General features: G+C 38.6%; 1 long non-coding RNA gene across 3 annotated transcripts; it reads right to left on the reverse strand.

Annotated features, from left to right (window-relative positions):
* Nucleotides 1–1143: 1143 nt before the first annotated feature.
* On the reverse strand, nucleotides 1144–7610 carry LOC138225617 (uncharacterized). Of its 3 annotated transcripts, XR_011184076.1 has the most exons (11): nucleotides 7389–7610; nucleotides 6568–6626; nucleotides 6111–6395; nucleotides 5892–6008; nucleotides 4927–5792; nucleotides 4518–4657; nucleotides 3790–3996; nucleotides 3652–3708; nucleotides 3346–3563; nucleotides 2316–2577; nucleotides 1144–1539 (listed from the first exon to the last, which is right to left on the reverse strand). It is a non-coding gene; the product is annotated as an uncharacterized lncRNA (long non-coding RNA). The 3 variants fall into 3 exon arrangements; XR_011184077.1 differs by lacking the exon at nucleotides 2316–2577; XR_011184075.1 differs by lacking the exons at nucleotides 1144–1539; nucleotides 2316–2577 and adding an exon at nucleotides 2597–3254.
* Nucleotides 7611–8223: the final 613 nt, after the last annotated feature.

Here is an 8223-nt window from a genome sequence, read left to right on the forward strand (position 1 = left end):
GGTGCATACTACAAGCTCAAAATCCAATACATGTGAAAGCAGAGACCCAGAGCTTTCATTTAATGTCCATTAACAATGGTTTTAAATGCAGCATCAGTGTTGATTGGGATTCTAGGTTTAAAAACCACGTATTCTTAATTCAAGAAGTTGGAATCCAAACGCACGGGGCCGCGTAACTAGTTAGAATGCTGGAGTCTTGTTCGTTATCGGAATTAACCAGACAAATCACTCCACCAACTAAGAACGGCCATGCACCACCACCCACAGAATCGAGAAAGAGCTATCAATCTGTCAATCCTTTCCGTGTCCGGGCCGGGTGAGGTTTCCCGTGTTGAGTCAAATTAAGCCGCAGGCTCCACTCCTGGTGGTGCCCTTCCGTCAATTCCTTTAAGTTTCAGCTTTGCAACCATACTCCCCCCGGAACCCAAAGACTTTGGTTTCCCGGACACTGCCCGGCGGGTCATGGGAATAACGCAGCCGGATTGCGAGTCGGCATTGTTTATGGTCGGACCTACGACGGTATCTGATCGTCTTCGAACCTCCGACTTTCGTTCTTGATTAATGAAAACATTCTTGGCAAATGCTTTCGCTTTCGTCTGTCTTGCGCCGGTCCAAGAATTTCACCTCTAGCGGCGCAATACGAATGCCCCCGGCCGTCCCTCTTAATCATGGCCCCAGTTCCAGAAACCCACAAAATAGAACCGGAGTCCTATTCAATTATTCCTAGCTAAAACACTTATCCATACTCGGTTGAATTTCACAAACTTTTCACTTTGAAAGTCAGCTGTAAAATTATTAAGAAATTAATGATACAACTGATTTTTCTCTTCACTAAATTTACCAAATTCTCAGAGTAGAGTTATCTGTGAATTCCTTTGACCTGCTGTGGTCTGCACAATCGGTAAGAATCACAGAACAATGAGGGGCCAATTTTAATACATTGCAATCTTACAGTTTGTTTCATACATTTTTTAGTTATGAGATCAAAAATAAAAATGTATTGTAATCCCAAAACAAGAAGCAGTCATTGTTCATGATGGTCACAATAAGAAGTTGTATTGAAATTACATAGAAAATCAAAAAGTTTGAAAAAGCTAATTGCATAATAATTTTTATTATTTTTTTTTTATAAATTATGGCAATAAAATATGACAGCATTCACAACTAGTATTGTTAAATTCAATTGATTTTTATATAACATCTTTCATAACAAGGTTGACCTGAGGCACTTAACATAGCTGGGTGATGATACATGATGTTACAATATAGAAAGAGTAAAAGCCAGAAGATAACTGAGGAGAGGAACCAAAAACCTCTAGGGGTCCAAGATCAACTGGCTGCCCAACCCCTCTGGGTATGCTAACATTATACAATTAGAAAAATAGTTTGGAGGTTTTTCTGTATTATTGATTTCTTCTTCCAAAGGTGTTAGGCAGGTGAAAATTTGTGATTTCGTCCTGAGCAGCACTGTCGTCCTGGTCATCACACCTCTTCATGTACATCTTTGCATCTTTTCTGGTAGTGAATGACAGGTGACAACTACAAAAAATAACATATGCATAATCATTATGATTGTGTTGAAAACAAAATTAAAAAATAAAAGCCTAAGCAACTCTGTGCATTAAAATTTCTAATATTCACAATTGTGAATCATTAAAAAACAAATACAGTAGAATTAGGCTGTGAAACTGATCAAATGCCATAAGCCCTATTCAAATTCGTGACTGATTTTCCAGGATGGAGACAATTTTATTTTGTTTAAGAAACTGATCTCTGTCGTAAATAGAAATCCCAGCTCAGTGATAGAAACTAGCCATGTTAGCAGATTATTACTTTACAGTTTAAAAAGTAATTAATTAATGTGGTCACAAATAATATCTTGGCTTTCAGACCATAATATGCTTTTAACAGTTTACTGAAAAAATGTTCCCAGCATTTTAGCTCCAAAATGAAAATGAAATGGTTTCATTTTGTGTTATGTCAAGGGTGTCCACTGTATAGAAATTCAATTTTAAAACATTGTTGAAATGACAAACCACTGGAAATACAGGTTTATCTAACCTCTAACTCATTAACAATGTTCATTGCTGTTGTCCTTAAACTTTTCAGAAATTTGAATTAAGAAAATAAAGCAATTGTTCCCTAGACTAATCAGAAAGGTGCTGTTCTTGAAGTCCAGTCAGTCTCTGTTATCTTTCTTCCCAAGAGGAATTCCATCTAATTCCATCAAACTTCTTATTCTTCTGCTTGCCTAAGGATGAACTGAAATGAAGCAATTAGTTTTTCAGTGGCAGAAAATAGGCTGTCATATATACCTCTCCAGTGCTTTCGATGCACAAATGGTGTCCTGCCGAAAAATTATTCTGTTTGGTAATGTTGGGCAGTTTCAAAAGAAGCTTATCGATATGATTATCAAAAATCAGAGTAAGAATTATTATCCAGACTTATCTTTCTGTCCTCTTTCAATAAGAACGGTGTTATTAATGAAGTCCAGTCGGTCTCATTCCATCTCTCTTTCCAAGAGGCTGCCCGTCTAATGCTGCTGAAAACTCCATTGTCCATTCTGGGAATGCTGTGCTGTTCAGATAGTGTCAACAAATTTCAAAAATAGTTCACATAAGTATTGTTTTAAATGCTTAGTGATCCAACAACTCCAGAGCCTGTTCTTCTCCTAAAAATGATTTCCTTGAAACACTGAAATCAACACTTCTCTTTCAGCAATATCCCTCTTTGCCAAAAACAGAATTGTCAGGATGGGCTGTTCGTTGATTATGAATGTCTCTAATACAGGTCTGATGTTGTCCTTTTTCTTAGAGAAATGTATCTGCCTTCCGATCGTCTCCTTATCTGGATGACAGGTGCAGTGTTCACCACAAGCATCAATGCACATTTTTTGTACAGGTCCATCAAAAAAGATAAACATCTCATTTCTCCTTCTGGCATCTGTTCCATTAGGGCTTCTGCAGCTGTCTTTGTGATGACCTCACCATGAAAATCACACACAACCTCTCCCTTCTGGAAACGTCTGGAAGTCACTACCTTCTTCCCTTTCACAGGATCGACAACGATGTGCAGGCCTTTCCAGCTTTGACGCTTTACCAACTTTTTAAATTCATTATCATTTGGTGGCAGTTCCAAGTTTGTCTTCCACTTCTCAAGAACGTCAGATGCTGTTGATGCATTGGCTGACCATCCCATCTTTTGAATATAGCAGGTTACCTGTCTTTCTGTTGGTAACTGTCTAGCGTAATGGTCTGGAAAGAAAATGACAATATACATTCTCAGAATATATTCTAAACTTACATTAAGTGTTTGTTGGTGAAAATAATTGATTTGTACATTTACCAGTAATATTCTGCTGTCTCATCTTCCTCTGCTCTGTTCTCCACCTGTCATAACAGTGACGGTCATGACTTCCAGTCAGGCTAACACGCTTCTTCTTTTTGGGAAGCTGTCCATCTAATGTCACCGGAAACACTTGTATCAGTTGTTGGAAGGCTGTAGAATCATCCAACTTCGGAGAAGTAAATCCTGCAGCTGCCATAGTGGATCTTGACCTTGATCTGTTGTAAGTATTTAAATAAAATATCACAGGTCTTTGTAACACAATGTAAAAAATGAATGAAAAGGGAATATTAGATTCCAACTTACTCCACAAGTGGTGTGCATTGTTGTTCAGAGTCTGATGTTTTCTCCCCTGAGCTTGACCTGAAGTTAAAAAAATAAGTAATTGTAGTTTTGTGAGATACTGATTTTGTTTACTCATTTTGAGATCACAGTGACACTTACTGCGATCCTTCTTCTGCAAAGCCTTCAATCACTTCGATTGCTGAGCAGATGTTGGCATGTGTCAGCATTCTATAAGGTTTCTCTGCCGTAGAATTGGAATGTGCTAAATAATCCGCAACAATGCTCTTCTGTGCATCTGTTACATTTATTGCGGTCGTCTCAAATGCCCTCCTGGCAACCTGGCTAGTAATGAATGGCAAGCAGTACCTACAAAATAAACAAGCAAGCATATGTGATCATTTCCAACTCACCAAAAAAAAAAGATGCTGATGGTCAAAAGAAATACAACATTTTCCGGAATAATAATACTTTAGTTGCTATAGTTATAGCTTATGTACTTTCACAAAAAGTTGTCAATTTGTCTGACCAGCAATACAGCTAGTACAGTGAGGCATTGCAACTTGGCAATCACGCAAAAGCTTATTAGGTGCACTACAATGAGGTCCAGGTGAAACATTGTCAGAAACAGGTCACCTTTTAAAAAGACTTAATTCAAAGCTTAGGTCACAGCAAGGAAAAGGCCACACCTAGTCAGTTGTCTGTGCATTCCATAATGCCTCGAATGTCACCAGAAAAAAGGAAGGGAGCCATTGGCATGCTGCAGGCTGGGGGCAGAGTGTGGAGGTGTTGCATTTCTTTTTCCATCAGTTTATATTAATTATATATATTTAATATATAATATAATATTATTATTATATATAATATTATAATAATATTATTCTGCTTACTTCTTATGCAGTCTTCTCAAGTCGTTGGTAGGATTGTAAATAGGATCTCCAGCAGATGAAATGAAAAACTTCTCTTCCTCCTGTCCACAGCTGCTGTCCTTGGCAGTAGAGTGCAGTTGTGTGAAGTACACATGAAACATCTGATGGAAAACAAAATGCAATTATGGTACATTCCAAATATTCTTAGATATTGCAAATGATTGTAGCTATACAGGGAGGTCTTTTTTTCTATATTAACATGTATTTTAATTGGCTTCTATGAAAATTACCTGTGGTTTAAGTGTGTGTGTCTTGTGATGGACTGGTGTCACATTATGTGTTTTACTCTGCTTTGCACCCACCGCTTAACAGGAAGGTTCCAGTTCTACCACAACCCTGAAGGGGTATTTCAGTGTAGCCATCAACTTACATGTTCCTCTTCTTCATTCAATGCAAAGGACGCCAATTGCTGTGATGCAGTTTTGTGCTCTTTCACACCAATTATGACCATTTTTTGTCCACTTGGTGAAACAACAGTCTTTCTTTACATCCATTCCTCAACCTGTAATAGCAAGAAAATAAAATAAATATGCCAACCTGTATGAGGATCGCAAACGCCTACTCTTAAGGGCGCTCCAGCCCTTCCTCATTTGCCTCATTCACCGCATCTGTTCCTTGTTCCTACCCTGTTTCAGTTCACCTCTAAAAGCCAGGCGCTCACTTCACTGGAGGCTCTGCACCTGATCTCCGCATCGTGCGAGCCCAGTCCTGGTTGTGCCTGGCTCTGTTGTGTTTTTAGCTTCCTGCTCCTGTTCCTGTTCCCCCTGCTGGTCCCGACCCGGCACGTGTTTTTAATCCCTGGTTTTTGGATAGATTACATGGCCATGGACCTATGCTTTTTTTTGGATTCTCCCTCGGACTTATTCTTTGGATTGTTTGCCTCGGCCACACTTCCCCGGATCACCAGCACTGCATGGACACGCCCCCCTGTTTTCATCCCCCTATTCCTGCATGACTTTTTTCCCAGTGTTTCCTCACAATGATGTTTATGGCTGACATCATTTCACATGGGTGAAAGCTAAGGAATAAAAACATGTACAATGGAGATACCACTGCTTAATTTTAAATGCCTTTAAAAAATAAATACCTCCTGAGAACAATTTGCCACTCCCAGATCCTTGGTAAAGTACTGTTTGAATCCAGCCAGGAGGAGCATCCAGGGAGTGCTTTCTATAGAGTCCAGCTTGGGCCACTCTCTTCAGGAGAGCCTGCTGATACTTTTTAACTACTGGGGGCCTGTAAGAATATAAAACACCGGTTTAAACATTTTATACCTATAAGACAAATTAGAATTTTAGTAAAAAATAGATACATCTGAAAAATAAAAAGTCTTACTGCTGATAGAGTTCTTTGGAGCTCACATCTTCCCCTTCCTTATCCGCTTCTGCTTCAATTTCTGGAGCAGCCTCTGGCATCTCTTCCTCCTGGACAGTGGCCTCTTGCTCAGGGCCGCTGGAATACAGGTAGATTCTTTTCAACATGCTTTACATAATATGTTGTAACAATGATTTCAAAAAGAAACTACAGAAGCCTTACAAATTAAAAATATCTCACCGTGCCAATGTGTCTTCAGGCTTCCCACGTACAAAAACGCCCAAGAACTCCAGCAGTCTTACAACCACTGTCCTGTTTGCCTCACCAGACATGATCTCTATTCTGTTGTAATCCACGATGACCCTGTTCTTCAGGTGATTTATCATGTCTTTCCTCGCCTGTTGAGAGGCCATCCTGATCTCCTCTGCCGTGGTGTGCTTCATACACGCCCTCTTCAAGTGAGCAGGAAGCTGATCAAAAGTATTCAGGCACATCTTACACACCAGGGAAATCCTTGCAGGTTTCCTTTGAAAATAAATAATATAATTTGTGTATAGAAACAAGCTAAGACTGATTTCTTAAATTATCCTTAATTTTCTCTCTCATAGTTTGAGCATAATGATTTTATTGTATTTATATCAGAATTGCTCATTGCTCCAAACGAAACAATGGCTTAATATAAAAAGTGAACTCTTACTTGGTCTCAGTCACAAACTTTCCAATAGGAGCCATTGTGGAGTTCAAAAACTGCTGGTCCTAGAAGTGGGGAAGGAATTTTATAAGATAAATTGAATTACAACAGAAGGACTGGCTGAGGGAACACTGGAATATATACAAATTCCAACTAGTGAGGAGTCCATATAGACACAGCTACCTTTCATATTCAGTATAAGATGGAGAGATGAATTGGCCCTGAAAATTCACTGCAATGAGAAACTGCTCCTGCCACTGTATATGAACAAACATACATGCTCATCTATATTCATTTGCATTTACATTATTGCAATGAATCTGTATCCAAAAAAGGATGTGCTCCATCTCGTCAGTAGATTGGATTCCAAAACTGATTTGGGTCAATATACATTACCTTAGAAGATAAGGTACAGTCTACTGTAAGGAAACATTAACTTAGAAAGCATTGACCTTCCCCGGGGGGCAGGTAGGTGCAAAAGATAAACCTTTATCCTATCTTTATCTTAAGATAAGTGGCCAAGCAGTATTTTTCCAAGTTTCACCAAGCTCATCATGTTGCCATAGTAGACAAAGTTCTATAAAATGTTAAATAAACAGCATCTTGGTCTGTCAATACTGTACAAGGTGAATTAAACTGTCCCTGGTAATGCAAAGTAATGAGAAGCATCCCAGAAACTTTATCTCTAGAAACATTAGCTGTTTACTATCATGTAATTTAGTGTGATGTTGTCAGAATTCAAGGACATTATCACACACAGAAATTGGTTCAGTTGAATTTAAAAAACACAGCTAAACATGGGTTTAAATGTAAAATAGAAGTCTTACCTCTTGTCAGAATCCTCCTGAATGATATCAACTTGTGGGCTCTGTTCTGGGTGAAATCAAACTGTGTCTTTTATGAAGCGCAATCAGTCTCAGTCCATCTCTTCCCAAGAGGCTGCTGAAACATTACAATGCACTTCTGTTGTGTCTGCATGTTCTCCTGGACCTCAGTCAGCTGCTTTGTGGTTTCTCATGTGTCCTACTGACAACATGGCTGGAGATGAGTGGCAGGCACAATGAAAGAACAACTCCAAGAACTCCATTTGTTGCACTTTTCTATTTCTTTGAAATTCTCAGAAACCTGTCATATTTTAAAAGCTGCAGTGGACTGAGTCTGCTTATCTGCTCCAATGCAGTAAATCCTTATGGAATGTGATAGACTTTGCTGGGAAGTGACACCTGTTAGAGTGAAAAATCTCCTTTGTGTAAGAGACAGGTCTCTATTAAACAGAAATCACAGCTCAGTCATAGATATGAACCGCTATAGCTAATAATTGAAACCGGCCAGGACCAATAGTCGACAATAATTGAAACCGCTATAGCTAATAATTGCCTCTCAATTCCAAAATCAACTGGATTTGGTGCTCTGAATTAATTTTTTTTTTCAATAAAAATATTTACAACAAGTTATGGCTAAAATGAAAATAAAATGCAGTCATTGTAGATTCGGTCTACGGCATCTATTGAACTGTAATTAAAGTTTTAAAACATTCTTGTAAAGATAAATCACTTTTCATCAAATGTCTCACTTCTTAATGAGGTTTTAAAATATCTCTGTAGTCCAAAAATAATTGCTGTAGTCCTTAGCCTTTTCAGAAACCTTCACTAAAAGGTTTAA

This window comes from Lepisosteus oculatus (assembly GCF_040954835.1).
Source record: "Lepisosteus oculatus isolate fLepOcu1 chromosome 22 unlocalized genomic scaffold, fLepOcu1.hap2 SUPER_22_unloc_1, whole genome shotgun sequence".
Taxonomy (NCBI): domain Eukaryota; kingdom Metazoa; phylum Chordata; class Actinopteri; order Semionotiformes; family Lepisosteidae; genus Lepisosteus; species Lepisosteus oculatus.